The sequence below is a fragment of the Carassius auratus genome, chromosome 1, assembly GCF_003368295.1.
Source record: "Carassius auratus strain Wakin chromosome 1, ASM336829v1, whole genome shotgun sequence".
Classification (NCBI taxonomy): Eukaryota; Metazoa; Chordata; class Actinopteri; order Cypriniformes; family Cyprinidae; genus Carassius; species Carassius auratus.
The window spans coordinates 19,648,841-19,670,102 of NC_039243.1; the positions used below are offsets into that span (position 1 = coordinate 19,648,841).

At 34.8% G+C, this 21,262-nt stretch overlaps 1 protein-coding gene across 21 annotated transcripts in view; it reads left to right on the forward strand.

Annotated features, from left to right (window-relative positions):
• The window catches only part of LOC113098762 (muscleblind-like protein 2a), an 87,812-nt gene that overhangs the window by 29,585 nt on the left and 36,965 nt on the right, over window positions 1-21,262 (forward strand). The window lies entirely within an intron of this gene.

Here is a 21,262-nt window from a genome sequence, read left to right on the forward strand (position 1 = left end):
GGTGCATCTTTTTTGTTAGGAGCAATGTGAAGACATGGATCATGCTGCATTTTTGTTAATTAAAAATTAATAAAAAAAACTATTTTGAGTAATGTTTTGAGTTTCATATTTAAATTAAAAGAGCATTTAGCTTGTTTATGGGATGTTTCAAGGAACTGAGTTTGGTGGAATGCCTTTAATGCCTTTTGCTATTTTTTTTTAAACTCCGGCAACAGCAGTATGATAAAAGACATCAATTTTTTTATAAATTAGGTTTATTAATAATAATTCCAACATAACTACTTGGCTCATTACTATAGAATTACAGTCGCATACATTTTATGGGTTCAAACACAGTTCATCCTATCAGAATTTAGAAATTAGAAGTGACTTTATCATATTGACTTTATATCCCAGACAATACAGTTATTGTGATTCTTCCACCAAATAACATTTTATGGGCCCTATCATACACCCGGCGCATTGCAACGCAAGGCACAGCGCAAGTGTGTTTGCTAGTTTCAGTCCGGCGCCATTCGCATTTTCCCATCCAGCGCCACATCGTTTAATTTTGTTTCTGGCGCAATGCTATTTTAAGGAGCTGAAAATAGAATGCGCCATAGACCCACTCAAACCTAGTCTAAAGTCAATGGCGCAATATTTTTTTGTTATTTAAAGAGCGCGTTGATAGAAAATCCACAGTGCGCGTTGACTTTTCTTATTACATACAGGGATGTGCATCACACAAACATGCCAAATATTAAAAACAAAAGGATTACAGTGTAAAATAATATTATTGTGTAGGCTACATAAATATAAAAATGTAATGATGGATAGTCATTGCGTGTATTAGAATTAGGCTACCTCTTTGCAGTTCAGCCTATTACTACTTATAATGATAAATGAATGATAAATTCCCTCTTAAAGGGAATGGGAGATGACACTCTGGTTGGTTTATTGAACGTTACACTCATTACTCATTAAGAGAATAGAGACAACCCATTCCAAAAATATATATAAATACACACATGTGTGACCCTGGACCACAAAACCAGTCTTAAGTCGCTGGGGTATTTTTTTAGCAATAGGCAAAAAAACAAAAAACATTGTATTGGTCAAAATTTGGAATGTTTCTTTTATGCCAAAAATCATTAGGTTATTAAGTAAAGATCATATGCCATGAAGACATTTAGTAAATTCCCTGCGGTAAATATCTCAAAACTTAATATTTGATTAGTAACATGCTTTGCTAAGAATTCATTTGGACAAATTGGTGATTTTCTCAGTATTTAGATTTTTTTGCACCCTCAGATTCCAGAATTTCAAATAGTTGTATCATGGCCAAATGTTGTCTGATCCTAATAAACCATACATCAATGGTAAGCTTATTTATTCAACTTTCAGATGATGTTTACATCTCAATTTAGAAAAATGTACACTTAAGACTGGTTTTGTGGTCCAGGGTCACATATTATGTTTAAACTAAACATCTGTATACACATTTAATTACTTGGTGAGTTCAGGGACATCATTCACAGCGGTTCATACGATTCTTTTGGTGCAAATTTTTTGGTCATGATTCTCTGATTGGTGGAGATTTTTCAGCAGAATCATGGGTAATGTAGTTTTTCAACATGAATTCCACTGTTAAATACGATTCTTTTAGAAATAAGTTTTAGTAGTGTGGGCTAATGGCCTACATACTATATTGGTTAACTGCTTTGTAGCTCAAAAGTAGTCTGTCTTTAACTCTTTAGTTTAGAAGTTACCATTAAAAATGAATTCCCCAATGGAGAAAATGATTTTGTATTTCCAGAAACCCGTCTGTTGCCCTCTGTTTCATAAATATAACTGTAAGCTATTTATGTAGCCATTTAGCTAGTTATCACATTCATATACTATTGAATCAGTGTGCATTCACAGGCGTGTATATAAATAAACTTTAGAGCCTTATCTGTTTGTTTTATTATGTCATTTTACATTGATTGGTGTGCATAAGCAGCATTTTTGACTGTTGATAGATTTTTAGGCAGTTATTATTATGTAAATTAAGCATGGGGACATGCTGCACCCAATAATTGGCAGTGAACGTCAACAAAAAAAAATTGAGGATACTTTTTGTGTTGCTGGCAAATTTTGCTGGCTTGTTTTAGTGCAGCACTCTGAAATTAGAGTGCATGTGTCAGCTCTATGACACTGCATACTGCACACTTCAAATAAAGTTGACCTATAGAGAGTGAAAGGTCAGCGCTGCTCTCTATTCAGGCAGTTTTATATCTTTCCATCTAACGTTACCATGCCACGTCCATCATTTATACGGCCTGCCGGTGGATTTCCATGAAAGTCAGTGCTGTTTTTTAGAACCTTGACCATGTCTAAAACAAACAATAACATAAACACAGTGACCGATAAAGTATCAGATGTCAACTGGTGGCATACTTGCATGTAGCTATATAATTTTTTTTTTTTTTTTTTGTGGTTATGTTTCTGTTATGAGATAATTTAAAAGGCATCTCTAATTTAAGTATACCACACAATGGCATTCGAGTTTCAGTACATCCATGAATTGGTTCAAACTATTTTTATAAAATATATTAGTGCACATGGACATCAGTTGAAATCTATAATAATCTGCCAAACAAAAAATCTGCAATATCACCTGCAGTTAGGCTAATAAGTAAATGGTTAATTAATGTTATTTTGTCAAAGTAAAACAAAATCATGGTTGCACATTTATTATATAATATTTTATTTCAAGTAACACATTTTTATTTTATTTTATTTCAAGTAACAGAAATTATTTTTTGTGGTATTAGTTTTCATTTTCGTTTAAAATCCTTGCCATAAAGTTCCTAGCAACACTTAAGCTTTGTGGAGGCAATGTTTTGCATGGGCAAACACCACCTTTTTTATTTTTATCTTTATAATACATAATGCTATGGTGATTATTAACATTAGTGGCTTTCATCATATTCTTCTAGTAAACCATGAGACTGTGCTTTATAGTGATCACAAAGTGATCTTTAGGTTTAATCTGGGCTACATGTTTCCAGACACAGATGGTCATGGGGCGAGCGATACAGCAGCTCGCATGTTTTAATGCAGGGAAATACTGCGCCAGTGACATTGACAAATGCACAATAAAACTGGAGCAGGACCGATCTCTCACTGGTATAATAGTCTTAGATTGTACTTACCTTGTGTGCTGCAGTTATAAATAAATAAACTCATCAACATATGCTCTGCCGTTTATCTCGCAAATTAGGCAAGGTCACTATGAAGGTCAGTGCAAGAGGACAGTGTTACTTGAGGAATGAAGGTGATATCAATAGAGTCAACCCGTGAGCTTGTTTTCTTCCTGTAGATTTTGCATAAAGCTGGATATTTGAAGGATGCTCTGCATTATGCACTTTAGTTTATTGCAGGCCTAAAGCTAATATGTGACAGTTTAAAAGGATTTACTGAAATACTTTAACTTGTTTTGTTTTTCTGCCTGCATTGAAATAAGCCAATGCTTCGGAAATCACATTAACCCGTGGTCGCTCATGCTAAAAGTTTGTTTGCAAGGCAAAAGTCACATTTATTTTTTGGCAACATCAGTTTGTAAAACAGTTTTTTGTGTTATCTCATCTCTGTTTTTCAGAGGTGAGTCAGAGATCTTTTGAATTACTGTAATTTGCCATTTTACGGTCAATTACAGCAGTTCAGGTCTGTCAGAGATGATGGCTGCCTAATGCAATAACAACCGCCTTTAGTTAGGATCCATTTCTTAGTCTGTCTTCTTTTTACGATTGACCAAACCGTTTGGGGGGTTTCTGGGTGGTTTCTTTGTGGCCTTCGTGTGATTCCTGTCACAGTTTGACAAGACTGAACCAAAACTGAACCTCAAGCTAACACCCTTTCTTGGTTTTCTCTAAGCAATTACACCCAGACATATAGATATGTCTAAAAACAGTTTAAAAATGTAAATAAAATATAAACCATACTTTTTAAATTATAATAATTTATAATCTTTATTTACAATATGTTGTTTTTTGCCAAGTCTGTGGTTGTTTTTCATGTCCGCTGGTCAAAGCGACCCCAATACAAATAACGTGATATTTATCCCCTAAAATGCGAATATTACCAAGGCTACCATGCTAAAAAAAGTATATTTTAACCCCGGGAAGCAATTTTTTTTTATCGGGGAACCTTCTAGAAGCGCGATTGGGCTAGTTTTGGACTAGTTTTGAGAAGCAACTGGGCAGGATTTGTTGTGAAAACCTGGCAACCCTGGTCTGAACGCACGTGCTGGGGATTTACTTCTAATTACAGGAGCGTCTTTACTGATGAGATGCGCATGAAAATCGCATTCGATTTTTTGCACAGCCCTAGCTATACTATACGAGAAAAACTGTACAAAATTCGATCATTAGTTGGGTTGGGTCCTGTTGTGTTTGGTTCAGTCATCTGACCTCTAGAACGGAGTATATGCATCTTGGAGATGGCGTTTTGTTGTATTAATTAAATCTCAAACACAAGGGCCCTTTGAGCTGGTTTCTTTGGCCCTTGGGAGTCAACAGTCATCAGATTTTCTCATTCACTTGCTGCCGGAGGTGCTGCTGAGACTCGTGAGCTCCTCTGTCTGTGTTGACCTTGTGAAGATGCACAAAAGCCCAAGTTGTTTTCCAATCAGCCATGTGCTCTGCATTAACTGATAATGTATCTGGTCAGTGAGCTCATTTGTACCATTCACTGTTTCATTGTGACGCCGTCCTGCTGCCCTCAGCATTTGCACAGCAGCTGTGAGATTCTGCCGTTTGTCCTGTTAAAATGCAGGTGTGTGCTGCATTGTGCTTCGCATCCTGTCCAGACCAGCACAAAGAGATCCAGCCGAGAGTCTGCTAGTATGAACAACGTTTTCCATTTTTATAGAAGGTACAGCACAGCAAATTTCCTGCCTGACCGCAGAATAACGTCATGTTCACAGCCATGACTTTTGAATCTAAAAGTCCAGTGAATCACTTCTGGGAAGTACCTTGTTAAAACCTGCTAAACTAAGCTAACCTATTCAGTTTTGTATATATAAATAAATATATATATATATATATATATATATATATATATATATATATATATATATATATATATATATATATATATATATTTGGTACTGATAAATTACTGTCACTTTAATTGACATCTATTTTCAGATAAATACTGCTGTTATAGTTTTTAAAATAAATAAAACATATATACTCTAAACCTTACCTAGTTCAGTTTACTTAAAAAAATTAAATAAAAATAAAAAAAGTTTGGAAGAAAAATTAAAGAATATCACAAAAAAAAGTATGTCATCTGCACAGAATGGCTCACATGTATGGATTCATTTTTTTTCTTTAAATATGGATATTTTTGTTTTTTTTACAAAAGCGCATTGATTCTCTACAGGAGCCCTTTATTCACCACCCCCTGGAGCCGTGTGAGGCACATTTTATTATGGATGGATGAGCTTTATTGCTCTTTTTTTTTACTGTTGAACAGAAACACCCTTCAACTGCCATTATAAAGCTTGAAAAAGATTTAGTATTACTCTGACTGGATTCGTCTGAAAGAGAAAGTCATATACACCTAGGATGCCTTAAAGGTGAGTAAATCATGGGCTAATTTACATTTTTGGGTTAACTAGACTAAACCTTTAATTCAAAGTGTATAATACTGACAAGTTTGTTTGCGATCACTCAACTCAAATTCATCAATTTAAGCATTTACATCACTAATTTCAGCAATCAATGGGCTAGTTGCATATATCCGCCATCTTGGATTTCCGGTCTTGCGAGTGTGTGCGTAGATATTTCCGGTTGTGCTTAAAGTCAGTGCAGAGAACCGGAGAAGTCCAAATATTACCTTCTATATGTTTACAGGATTTATAATATCACTTCAAATGCAAATAATATATACACTGCTATTATCACTATACTATAAATGTTAACTGAGCCAGTGGATTTGAAACGTGTGTATGTTTGGGTCTGGTGAATGAATTAAATACACTAATGTTCACTACTGTTCACGAAATGAAAGTTGAACTCATGGTGTGTGTATACACAGCTACATAATGTATTTTTATCTTACCAAATATGTAAATGTACAAATTACTTATTTCTCGAAAATGTTTGCATTATTATTGTTATTTTTTATATTAAATATTTACCTCGTGAGACGTACGCTGCGATTTACCTTCAGAAGTATCCCTTTCTCAATTGTACACATACATCAGTCGGTTTCATCGTTATTTTCACAACATATTTTATTTTTTTACACAGTAAAAAATACATGACTAATTTTAATATCTGTTTAATCTGATAATTAATGCAAAAGAATAACAATATACATGGCTGCTCATAGACAGATAATGATTTATGCTGCAGATCTTTCACAAAACAAATGAACATAGATAAAAACACACATGAATGCAAACAGCGATCTTTTATTTAATGCAAACCTACCATAATTATATTACGTTTAATTGTACAGTTAGTTATAAATATGTTATCAAATAAAGTTAATAAAACATGCTTTATCAGAAATCTCTGTGCGTCTTGTTTGACAGTCAGAAACATTAATCTTACACAACAGTCAGAACAAAACCAGCTCTTCGAAAATGAAAAGTATTGCATATTTGAGTGGTTTGTTTTTGAAAGAAGAAATCCCTATGGACCTGACCTGACGCTGATCCGCATAATCAACAGAAGAATAAAGCAATCTCCGCGTTGTATTTTGATGAATTTCCACACAGAGGTACGCAAAATGTAGGGAGGATGTTTCCTCGTGTCTTTGATATACCACTATCAGCTGTTAAATTTTAAAATGATTAATTATATACATCTAGCCAAGTTTCGTATGTGAGTTTCCCTTACAGTCAATGCGAGCGTCGCAGGACCGGAAATATGTAAGCACACACTCGCGTCGCTGAAGCTCACCGGCACCATCTTGTGCACCTAGCCCATTGTTTCACAAAAGACAAATATAGCATCTTCTGCAAATTTTCAAAAAGTATTCCCACAACCTTATAGTCCCACTGAATAAAACAAAATGAGGAGAGCAGAAAATTCAGTAATACTTACGATGTACATCTTGTAAAATTCCTCTGGGTCTTCCTCCAGGATGACTGGAAGACCCTGAAGTACTGCAGTACAAACGTCAGATGACTATGAAAAAGAAAAGACAGGCTGAGGATAACAAACATAAGCAAATCATGATTTAGAGACAACAGCTAATGATATTTCTACTGATAGATGAATACCTTTTAATCAATTTGAACATTTCAGAAGTGCAGCGTCTGTGTCCGATGCTGTGCAGAACTCAGATCCGAGATATGCAAATGAATTCTGCAAAGATCGAAGAACAAACATGGAGTGGCTATTAACATTCGAAGACAATCCATAAAAACTTGCATTAAAAAAAAATTCACTGAAAAGTACTCAAGGGCATTAAATACACATTTGCATTCAATTAAAAGTCTTTGAAAGGACACTGAACTTTCTTGTTACTCATCAAATGATTATGCAAATGGGGGAAAAATCTGACTCATCATATGGCTTAGTTAAAGGAATAGTCCCCCCCCCCCCCCCCCCAAAAAATAAAAAAATAAATAAAATAATTAGCTGTACATTTATTCACCCTCAGGCTCTTCCAAGATGTTGGTGACTATTTTTCTATAGCAGAACAGCAAAGAATATTTTTAGCTGAAACTGTGGCCCTTGGTGATTAATAAAATGCAAGTCAGATGCCGCGTATTTTTGGATGGGGGGGATAAAACATATCAAGGACTACAAAACTATATTGAGATCTTAGCTTTAAGTCTAATTTTCTATGTCCATCTTGAATTAATCTAAGTACATCCCCTCTGCAATGTTAAAACAAATGTAAGTAATGGCAGTTTTGTCCCAAACATGGCACTTGAAACAAACACCATCATGCTCTTAACTTACATTTCCACTGTCATCAACTGGTATTCTAAAATAATAATAATAAAAAAAGTCAGTGAACACTGAACAAACAAAACCAAATGCACAGAACAGTTTTTTTGTCTTATGTAATTGAAATGGAAACTTCTGGTATTTTAAAACTAATACTTATATTTAAATAGGCTTCAGTGTTGTATATGCTCTGGCTGAGGAGGTGGGGGTGATGGGGTCTCCTAGAACTGGCTGGCGATCTCAGAATGCCTGTTATCTTCTGCCTGCAGATTACCATAATTATCATAAAAAGCACACATACTATTTTCTTCTCAACTGGCTTGACTGCAGTTTAGCACTCATAGTTGCGTTCAGATAGGCTGTGTCAAGTAAAAAGGAGGTATTTTATTATTTTGAAAGAACCGTTCTGAATATGTAGCGGTCTTTTCCATTTGTTTGCACTTTGATTGGATTACGCATTCGCTAACATGAATTTGGCTATCTCTGAGCTCCTGATTCAAAAGTTCCGCGTCCAGTATCCTACAGTATTCTAAAAATAAGTATAGTAAACTATTCTGTAACAATCACAATCACTACATTAAAAATTAGCTTCTCATGTTTTGGAGACTTGTTTGACTCTCCAAAACGTCACATGACGCATATGTGTTGGTTAAAATGACTCCTATTCTCGTGACTAGCAAACTAGCAAACAATGACTCTCCTAATAACAAAATAAACACATCAAAAACTGACAGCGGTGAGAAGGTAGCAGTTTAAAACACGTCTGATTAAAAAGATGGGGCACCTTTTATTAAAGGTATAGTTTGGTTTGCAGAGATCAAAGCTTGATCCAGCTCAGGACTGTTTTGATTATTATAAACCTATAAGGTATTTTAAGAGGGATTATGTTGAGCATATTAAATTATCCAAAGAATAAAACGCCTTAGCACTTAACCTTCATTTTGTTTCGTATCCATATGACCCACAAAAATATATTTACGGTAATTAAATGATTAAATGGTTGAATAAGAGAGTTTCTCTGCCATCTCATTTTGTGTGCCAAATATATTTATTTGTATTTAAGTTTATTGTATAACTAATTACATAGTATGACTTTCTAAAGCTGAAGTGATTACCTATTTATTAGAATATGTATAACTCAATATTTTAACTAATTGCAAAAGCTGAATAATCAATAAATTTATACTGATTAATCAGTGAAATAACCGATTATTAGTCAATTAATCGACCCAATAATCTTTAGATTAATCGATAATCAAAAAAATAGTTTGTTGCAGCCCTACTGTGCTGTGTGCGTGGGGGAGGGTCAACTGCCACTCAGTGCACATACTTAACAACATGTCTTGAACATTTTGTGTACCTTTTAACTTAAATTGCGTTAGTTATGAAACTATATGTTCCAATATTTCAGCAACAATTAAAAAATTGTAGTAACATATAGTAAATTGGCATACAATATGATAATTGAGGGGATATTGCATCTGTAAATACCTTCATACAGTGTTTCCTCTAAGACTTTTTTCCAGCTGTGGTGGCAGCACTTGTTACTCTTGGACCACACAATTCAATTCAATTCAAGTTTATTTGTATAGCGCTTTTTGCAATACAAATCGTTACAAAGCAACTTTACAGAAAATTGTTTCTACAATATTTAGTAATAGCTTATAAGTGGTGACTGTCAGTTTGTGCACGTATGACAGGTTTTTTAGAAAAATTAATACAAGACGTAGTCAGCCAGACAATGAAAATTATTAATATTATTAATAATTATTATATGATGCAGTCACACTTGTAGCAATATTTGTTAGTTCTGTTTGTTGATTCAGGGTTAGCATCATCTGGGGTCCTCTGAGGGTTAGCATCATCTCTTCTCAGGTGTTCTGGATACAGACTGGAGCTTGTGTAAATCCTAGTTACCACGGGATGTAAATCCTGTGGCAAAACATAGAAACAAATAGAGACATCATTAGCATAGCTGCTGATCCAACAAAGTAAAATTAATTAGTTTAACCCAAGCTAAAAAATAAAAATGCGCATTTGATCAGATGCAACTACACTCACAATTTAAGAGATACATTCTTCGAATGCTTGGCGAAAGAGATGCGTTTTTAATCTAGATTTAAACAGAGAGAGTGTGTCTGAACCCCGAACATTATCAGGAAGGCTATTCCAGAGTTTGGGAGCCAAATGTGAAAAAGCTCTACCTCCTTTAGTGGACTTTGCTATCCTAGGATCTACCAAAATCCAGCATTTTGTGACCTTAGCATTTTCCATGCATTTTGGACTACCTATAGCTTGTTTATTGAAGAAGCAGGACAACCACCTAGAAGTGCATTACAATAGTCCAGTCTAGAGGTCATGAATGCATGAACTAGCTTTTCTGCATCAGAAACAGATAAAATGTTTCATAGCTTGGCAATGTTTCTAAGTTGAGGTCCCCTCGAAAACGAGATGTTACATCTCAAGGGGTTTTCCTCTTCACAATAAATTTGACAACAAGATGGAAGAATGCTGTTTTTGTAACATGGGAAATATGATTTTCAAAAGACAAGTTGCTGTCTAATATAACGGCCAGATTTTTGACTGTGGAGGAAGTAACAGTACATCCGTCTAGTTGCAGATTGCAATCTACAAGATTCTCTGTAGTGTTTTTTGGTCCAATAATTAATATCTCTGTCTTATCCGAATTTAATTGGAGAAAATGATTGGTCATGCAATCTTTTACATTTTTAACACACTCTGTTAGCTTAGATAATTGAGAAGTTTCATCTGGTCTCGTTGAGATATATAGCTGAGTATCATCAGGATAACAGTAGAAGCTAATTCCGTATTTTCTAATAATATTACCAAGGGGCAACATGTATATTGAAAATAGAAGGGGACCTAGGATGGACATATTTTACAGCCTTGATCTGATGCAAGAAGCAGGTCATTTGTAATTTTAACAAGTGCAGGTTCTGTGCTATGGTGGGGCCTGAAATCTGACTGAAATTCTTCATACAGATCATTTTTGTGCAGGAAGGTGCTCAATTGAGCAGACACAACTTTAAAATTTTAGACATAAATGGAAGATTTGAAATAGGCCTATAATTTGCCTATTTGCTAATAACAGACTCAGAATTTAACTAAACTGATTTCAACTGTAAACTAACACTTGATAGTCTTCACCGTGTAAATAAACAGTAATGACACAAACAGCAGCAGCTTTATTTAGGCCGCTGTCTCTTTATGACCTCATGCACAGATCTAATATATACTTTTACACATGCATTCTGCTTCTCAATTGTTTACGTTCACTTAATACCCTATATACTATGTTTAATATTAACCGACTGTTTACATAAATACTCGCCAAGACAGGCATTTTGACATAATTTTGTATGTAGTTGGCTGTTTGCGTGCAAAGCATTACTCAATTATATTTTTGCACACTGTTTCAGAGGTGGCTTTATGTGTGCGCACTTTGGGTGACCTTGAGTGTGCAACTCATTCAAACAACACACAGGGCAAGCCAAAATCTTCTGAAGTGTGGTTACATTTGTAGGGCAATATGGTTTTGCAAAAACCTGGGTGGGAGTCCATTTATTAAAACGTAATTTACTCTATAGCACAGAATGCCACGGATTTCGTCAATCCTTGGACGAATAAATCAAAAGTAGGTCTGCCAATTAATTTGAATAGCGATATAAACTAGTGTCTGTGGATATTAAAATGCAAAAAGACAGTTTAAATATGAATCCTGCATGTTCCACTTACCTCTATATGTATGAATGGTGGAAAGACAGTTTTATTTACTACACAAACACTGAAGCACATGTGATGCTCGCTGTGATTTTTGACCTCTGCGTCTCACTATGTAATGTCATGAACACAAAAACCTAATCTCTTGAGCTGCTGGGAGAGTCACTGAATTTTACAGTTATTTGAGAAAACTAGCATCATTATACTGTATACACTAGGGCTGGGATAAACGATTATTTTTTAAATGATTAATCTAGCGATTATTTTTTCGATGCACCGATTAATCTAACGATTAATTTTTTCAGACCGATTCGATTTCGATTATCTCCTCAGTAATTGACTACTAACAATTTATACATGTTGATTTACATATCTGAATGAAAAAAACATGAATTCCTTAACATTGCAATATATGTTTATTGCTCTTAAAATTACAAAATAAAAGACTGACTAAGAATGCATTACTTTGCACTTGTATAGAGATAGCATTCAATAAAACCTTACTAAACACATAGGGCTTAGCTTATTGAAAAAACGTTCTTCTTTCAGATGAAAATAACAACAACTTGATGTCTAGCATTCAATAAAAAAAGGACACCCAAAATACTTGTTTAGAGCAATTGAAAGAATACAGTAACCAATGTAAACTTGAGGGCTTTAAGCAAATACAGAGAGTGCTTTTCCAAAAAAAAAAAAAAAAAAAAAAATTAACAGTTGGAGCCAGCAGCCTATCATGGAGAAAAATAAAATCTCAGAATGCTCAACGTGAAACTTTGGCGTTCCGCCCTTTTTCTATCGTGTCTAATGATTTTGGTTAATATGCAGGGGGGGGGAGACAGCGCTCGTGTAGTTTAAAACTGTGAGTGCGCGAGCGCGTGAAACTTTGGTGTTTCGCCATTTTTCTATCGTGTTTAATGATTTTGATTAATATGCACAACAAGGGAGAGAGAGAGCAAGAAGCGCTCCTGTTGTTTGAAGACTGTGAGTGCGCGCGCACAACCGGGGCAATCTCTCGTACGCGCCCTGTCATTCTACATCATTCACCGATCAAATAATGCTTTGACAGCCACCAAAAAAAAAGATCAATGCAGAAAAACCCCTGGATTGGTTATATAACATTGGACAGAATGTTGATCCGGCCATTTCATATATTCAGCGCACATAAGGTAAACTTTTTGCAAACGTTTTTTAGAGAAATAAAAAAAGGGGGACTAATCGATGCGCATATTTTGCGTCGATGTCATCAATGACCTCGACGCATTGTCCCAGCCCTAGTATACACACAGAAACCTCATGGCAACCTGTCAAAATAAAAGTACGGTTTAACATGTAACAGAAATACATTACTCTTTATTACTTTTGTACAGTATAATGTACATCTTTAAACATAAAATTTCAAATCAAAAATCAAATTTAAATATAACAATTAAATGATACAAATAAATATTATAACCAGATTAACTTAATAGTAGAAAAAATAATAATTCAATTAATAGCTTCTTAAAAATGTTTTAAAGAATATTCATAATTTTTTTTCTTCCATGTATTAATTTCAACAGTAGACCTTAGTTTGTTTGCCAAAAAATAAAAGGGTTTAAAAATATAAGGGTTTTTTATATTTGCACAGAGTGTAAAGTACCGAAAAAAGTTACCGTTGTGTACCGGCACTGAAATTCAGGTACCGAGACCAGTGGATAGAAATATCCATATTTTGCTTGCTTCCAGTTCCTTACACACAGACCACTTGAACCTAATAGGGGAGTTTTTAAGGGATTATATGCAACACCCTTAAGTCATTCCCTTTGGTAAGGGGAAATCATGCCTTTAGGTTCATACTTAAGGGAAAAACATAAGATGCTTTATGTAACCAGGTACAGAAATGTAGTAAGGACATCGTTAAAACAGTCCATGTGACATCAGTGGCCCAACTCCGATTTATGTCTTCCGCCATTTTGGAGAGTACCCAAGAACGTATTGGACGTAATCAGCATTTTTTACGCTCCGGGGAAAGCATGCGTATTCATTGTAGTACTCTCTAAAATGATGGAAGACGTAGCTGGGTGGAGAAGAATGTTGAGTAAATTGTTATTTTTGCTTTCTTTTGCGAAAAAAAAAAAAAAGTATTCTTGTAGCGGCACAAAACTTGTCGAGCCACTGATGTCACATGGAACATTTTATCAATGTCCTTAATGCGTTTCTGAAACTGGGAACATTTCAGTTGCTTTGCTGTCTATGGACGGTCAGATAGCTCTCCGATTTAATCAAACATATCTTAACTAGTGCTCCGAAGATGAACGAAGGTCTTATGGGCGTGGAACAACATGATGATGAGTAATTTTTAATAAATTCAAATTCAAATAATTTTTATTTTGGGGTGAACTAACCCTTTAAACACTTACATTACTCAGCCGAATGCACAAGCTCTCTTCTTCGTGAGCAGTTGAGTGTGCAGTTAAAAACTAGCCTAGAGCGACATTTGCTGTTCAAAACTAAGCTCAAAATTGTTTCAAGAGAGACTCACGATACATTCCAAAAATCTCAGAATCGATGCATTTATTGTCCTAGCCCTAGTTTTAACATTATTTCACATTTTTAAAATAAGTACTTAACTTCATGAGCTTTGTTAAATTTCTTTTTCTTTTTTCTTTTTTAAGGGAAGCTAACTTTGAGTATCTCAATAAAGATTAATTTACCGGCTTTGCACCCGACTCCATGCATTTGTCCTCTCTAACCTAGTTACTGAGAAGCTGGCTGAGCTGCATCTGGTTAACACTATTGACAGAGGCAGGAAGCGGCATGAGTTGTGGGGGATAGAGGGATGCTCCTGTTTTCCTAGATAATGAACAAATGCCAGAGTCATGTGATGGTGTCCTGACAATGAATAGGCCGTTGGTGTTGTTTCTCACTCTCGAGTGATGTCGGCACTTGACAAGTAACTTGCATCGGTTGCAGCCGTCAGCGAGATAGTCCAGGCACAAATGTCCTAATAACAGCTCACATGTCAGCACAAACACAAACACAAACACAAAGTGGCCGACGGGTCTCAAAACCTGGTGATCTGCCAAGCCAGTGTCAACTGTTTTGTCTGTTTTTGTCCCTGACAGATTTGCAGCATTGGTAAATGTCTGTTGCATGATCAATACACAAAAGTTTGTTATTTCCAGAATAACAATTAATTGGTAACACTTTAAAATAAGGTTATTTTAGTTAATATCAGTGAACTATTTATAAGGGGTCATATTATGTGATTTCAAGTTTACCTTTCTCTTTGGAGTGTTACAAGCTGTTAATACATAGATAAGATCCCTAAAGTTGCAAAGACTAAAGTCTGATACCCAAACAGATATTCTTTATAAAAGACTTGTCCACCCCTTCCTAAAATGCTTCGTTTAAACACCCCCCCCCCCCCCCACGTCTACATAACTTTGTGGTAAGATTTGTGGAACACCACCCAAATGTTCACGCAAAGAAAGAAGGCATTACTTTGATTCTCTCTGTAGTGTTTTTGCCACCGACGCCATTTCGTGGAGAGCTGTGTTTCGTTTTGAAAGCTAAACTACTTTGTTTGGACTCCCAAAAGCGAACACAACTAGAAATCAGTGGTTAAGTTGTATTTACAAGACTGTTCCAGAGCTGTGCAATGCAAATATTTGTGTGTGTGCAGCACATTTTATGGAGGACTATTTGTTGGGAGATTAGCCTACAAAGCTTCTTTTTAAAGTGGAGTAATTTCAACTTTGCAAGGATATTCTGGTGCTTCTGACTCACAGCCTGTAAGTATGTTTTTATATTTAAAGAATTTGCCACTGATTAATCAAACTAGGGATGTTAATTTTAACCCAGTTAACTGTTAACGGACTGTAAGAATTTTGACCGATTAATCAGTTAAGAGATATTTATGCGTAATGTATTATATCTGTGTGAAAGAGAATTTTCTTTTAACAATGGTAAATTTCAGTAACTGTATGCATGAAGAATGATTCATAGTGCTCTCTACTCCAGTGTTGTGATCTAACAGACACCCGGTAGAAAGTAAGATGCATTGGAAATGGCACTAAACTCCAGCAAGATAAAGTACTTTTATGCAAAGCCATTGATCTTTTATTTACAGATCAAGTATAATAATGGGAACATTAAATCATCTTTACTCGTCTCATATTTGTGCTATGTCTCACTATTGCTTTGTTAGCAGATCGCTTGATATGTCCTGATTATACATATCTAACCATACTAAGTCACAGAAGGCTCCACCTATGAAGGACGTAGCTTGTCAAACAGACACAGAAAGTTAGTTTACTCTGCAAACTTATTATCTAGTCAGAATGGGGGTTTACCTCCAAGTCTTCAATGCAGCACACCCATAAAAACCCGGTCTCCAAACCAGGATAGAAAATAAGCTATTACATATTGACTTTGATGTTTTTGAATGTAAAAAAACACACAAACGTCATAAGTAGACCTCAGACAACAGTATAAAATTATTTGAAAGAGCCAGTCCATGGCCTCTTTGGCTAATTTAACCTTATTGTAAAGTGTTATGAACTCATTATTATTATAAATATATATTTGCTGGCATGATGTAATAAAGCGATCTTAATCTGAGTTTCAATCCGAGCAATCTGATGTCCTGACTAGCCACAACTGTATATTAAACAAAATATGATCTATATGGATTTTTATTTATGTATGTAATAGGGATGCAACAATACAGGTAGTCCGCGGTTCAATACATACCTCTTTTTTCATTTTTTTAAATATTTTTTTTATATAATACTATATGTGTATTGTATTATATAAAGATTCCTTCATTTATATTTTCATATTTAAAAACTTCTGTTTTTAAATAAATAATTGTAAATTAAAGTTTATTAAAATAATAAGTATAATACTGAATAATAAAATTATTTTTGTTACAATAAAACACCTTTTTCTTTTTTTTTGATGATTTGTAGTGCTTCTAACTACTTATTCAAATAGTTCAATGCATTTCAACTACATTTTGCAATGGATTGATTTCACAGTCATTCTTCATAAGTTGTCTCACATCAACTGCGAGGACTTGTATTTTCCCAGTGCAAACTAAAAAAGTGAGCCGCACCCTCACCAGAACAAACATGTAGGGGAATGTGTCCGGCACGGCAGGGTGTCGACCCCCACCCCTCAGTCATTCCCAAAACAATGAAATGCTGACTTGAGCTTAACGCCGGGCCGCTGCTGGGGAGTGGCTTTGATGAGTTCTGCAGCCTCTCATTCCTGACCGGGGCCTCCGACGCGTCGGTCTGCATTTGGTCCATGTGACTTCACTTTACCCTGCCATGGGGTTGGGGGTGGCTTCCACATCAATGCAGCTTCTGCTCTGACTCATGACTCCTAAACAGGAAGTGGTCTGAGAGTTGCTTGGGTGCTCCTGCAGTAGCCGCGCACGTCAGCTGCTACTGGTTAATGCTGCAGTGCACCTGCATGTGCACGCTTTCACTGGCTGTTCTCTGATGTATGTCTTTCACATACCAATCTGTGTGGAGCCAGGGATCTGTTATGGAATATTGGGATATTAGAAACAGACCTGGGAGCGGCTCTTGACTACTGTGTCAGCATTCTTTCAAGTGGTTATGGGCTGTTTATAATAACACACTACTTTGTTCACTTGGTGCATGCCCTTATTATTGTTTTTTTTTTAATGTATTTTTTTGTTTGTCAAACATGCTTTACATGAAATTTCAGACAACAAATTTGATTTTTTTAAACTAAATTTCAAAGAAGATAAGACAAATGCATTTGTTGTTTTATCATTTGTGAATGTTTTACCACAGAAAATATTAGGTGTAAATATTTAAGTGAACATTAATGTGTATTCTTACGACAAATTCCTGACGACTCATTTTGGTGATTGTGAGTCAACTCTTTTTTTTTTTCTTTCTTTTTTTTTGACAGACCATACCTTTATCTATCGTGCGCTGTCACCTTCACAACTTTGCAGATAATTTATGTTCACATACAGCTACATGACACACTTCATGAAAGGTAATAGTCGAAAACCTTTAGGCATAAGATTTGCATTGAAAACCTGTATAGTTTCTTATTGATTGTGCTAAAGTTACATCCAGCCTTTAAATTTGTTGCATGGGTGTAGCCATCATTTCAGAAGTGAGGGGGACAAAAAATATTTATTTATGACAAAGGTTTTATAATTTTTTTTCTGATCTCTTTCTTTTCATTGGCTAAATCAAATACACTGCTGGACAATAACTAATAATTTGTTATCACAGAATAAGTCAGAAAATATATTTAATAAATGATTTGTCAATTTGCACTGCATTGTTCATATACATTATTATTACCCGGAGATGACTTGATAAACACACATAAACCATAGATTGTCACAATTGTGACTTTATTGTCTTGACGATTTATCTGTCATAATGTTTCTGCTTTTTATTCAGCCTAGCTACAGCAATAGCAGGATACCTTTGTCCAGATTACCCACGTTCCCTACACACACCCATGCTTTAAAAATGATCAAACATAACTTGCACGCACATAAATGAAGCACATTACTATGGAGCACTGACCTTGTGTAGGTCTGTTACACTCTTTTTCATTGAGGATCAAGTAAGTTATTTTCTGTGATAATGAACTTTATGCTACAAATGCTGTTGTATTCAAGACATTCCAAGGCTGTAAAGGAGTTACCGACTAAGTTTTTCCAGGAAAACATTCTTTTCATCCATTGATCTCTGGGGATTTTTTTTTTTTTTCAAGAAGAGACCTTTTCATTGTTAGACTCCAACAAACAAGACAATTGCCGGACTATTTTAGACAAAAGTGCAGTTTGGGGTCAAAAGTTATCTGCCATTAAAACAAGATATTTCTTTAAACAGATAAATTGGATAAAGAATGTAATTGGAGAGACAAACTAATGAGATGTGCAAAGATGTGGATGGCTCTCATTATATGGTTTTGATCCAATGTCATATTAAAACCGTCAGCTTTTATGTTATGCAACCGAACACATCATTTACCGGTTATTTACCTGTTACACCATTTGTTTACCAGTTAATTCATCATATCTATGTAATTATATCACAAGTTATCGGTTTGCCAGTATTTCTGAGCAAGATATTTCTTCGAGAATTTAAATTGGCAAAAAACGTTATTGGAGAGACAGTAAAAATGAATTAAGAGATGTGCAAAGCATAAGGGCTTCGAAATGTAAAACAGAATTGACTTTTGTATTGCTTCTGTTTGTTGTTTACATTTAAAATAAATCTTAATTCAAGATGACGAAGAACAAAATATTCCTGAAGGCTCTTGTTATGGTTCCGATTCAATGGCAGATTAAAACGGTCAGTTTTTATATTTATTTACCAGTTAAAACGTTCATTTTCCAGTTATTTAACATGTAAAGCAATTATTTTGTTGTTCAGGGTCAAATAATTATTTGCCAATAATGCAATACAAGATATTTAAATAGATAACTAAAATTGGATAAACACATTTGATTCTGAATTATATATATATATATATATATATATATATATATATATATATATATATTACATTTAAATTAAATTTTATCCAAAGCGACTTACAGTGCATTCAGGCTATCAATTTTTACCTATCATGTGTTCCTGGGGAATGCTCTACCAATTGAGCTACAGGAACACTATATATTTATGTGTGTGCGTGTGTGTGTGTGTGTGTTATGACAGGATGACTAAAAACGTATGAGTTTGGTTTCAACCAGCTTTTATTATTACTTTTGTGACCTCAAAACTTTTTTCATAGCAGAGCCAAACTGCATGAATTTCCAGAATATTCTAGAGCAAAAAGTATCCTATTCAGTTAAATCCGCAGTCACTGTTGATTTTCCGCTGTATATTTAAGAAGTGTACTGTGGGGTAGATCAACAAAACAAGCCATATTGTATATCCAAATGTTCCAGTGATGGATCCGGTCCTATTGTGTGGTTCTCTTGATGATGCTTCACCACCAGATAACGGGAGCGATATACTGCGAGGCCACAGCTGGTGTTGGGATGCCAGGGTGCTTTAATGAGCTGAGATGCTTTGAAATCAGAAGCCTCATCTAATTAGGCTGTAACCTTTAAGTTACAGTTGGACTCCAAATTGCAGGGCAGTTTTCTGAAAATGTAGCTGTCACGAGTGGCACTATTTCAGCTTATACGGCACAGGATGATGATGTGTATCCACAAGCTCAAGAAGATCCATCCATGTTGCATTGATGTTTACTCAAATTTATGCTGAATGCTAATTATTTTAACAGCACCCATTGAAGTTACAAAATATATAAAAATTAACTGAACAACCTTAAAAAAAGAACTTTGCATAAATATGACTTAATAAAGCATGTAATTCTTCAATTCAGTATATTATACAAAGTTGTTCACTATCTTACAGATCTATTTTCATCTTTGTTTTAGGTTGTTCTATTAAACGTTTTGTGAATAAAATTTTGTCATTTTAATAAATGTTTTATAATGTTTTATTTTATATATTTGTTCTAGAATAACGTTAATTTATGTCAGCTACAGCAAATAACATTAACAAATATTTTTAAAAATATAAAGAATTCTGTATATGCAGCAGTCATAACAATTTCTACACTGTAAAAATGTCAGAAATTTAAAAAACCTAAGTTCACAAATGTAATATAATGATATTGGCTATAGGGGTAATTTTTTACTTTAAGTGTAAGTGATATTAAATAGAGCTGGGTATTGAATTCAATACTTTTTAGGCCCAGACTGAATTTTCTTTATACCATTGAGTATCAAAAAATGTTTTGTTGTTCGGTACCAAATTTTAATACCTAAGAGGTTAATTTTGTCAACGTCAGTGAGCCAATAAGCATGCAGAATGCTTGAATTGCCTAAATCAAGTGTTGGTGATTGGCTGTGGTGAGGTATCAAGTCTGAACAGCGAACACGGAAGAGGAAACACAGACAGACAGCGCTAGCAGCAGATAATGCTCATCAGTGGAAAATGAATAGAAATGATTATTCTGTCTGACCTACGAATTTTTAAACGAAAATGGACTAGTGTAAATGCAGCCTAAACTATTTGAACTTTATTAAAACTATTTGCACTGATTTATTTTGCTGGTTACATTTTGTTCCTTTGTGCAGTGGCTCAGGATTTATTGAGTCTGTAAAACATCAACAAGATGAAGAAGGAGAGCCAAAGTTTTTTGAGGTAATGTGTAATGTAAACTTGTTTAAATGGATTTCATAAAATTGGTATTGGAAAAAGTATTGTTTAGGAACCGATATCGAAGTCTAGGTATCGGTTAGACTTGTGCTGGTATTCGGTAATGCGATATATTGCGGTGACTAATATGCACGATATTGTTATCGTGGGCACTTCTAAATACCGTGAATAACTATAAATTACAAATTATTCAGAATTTGAAATGCATTTTAAGAATAGTATTCCCTTTTTGTTATAAGAAAAAAAGTTATTTAACCTGTTATACTGTATTATGACCACTTTTTTTTTTTTTTTTTTTTTAATCTTGAAAATACCGTATACCGTGATAAAAGCATTATCAATTAACCGCAACAGGAA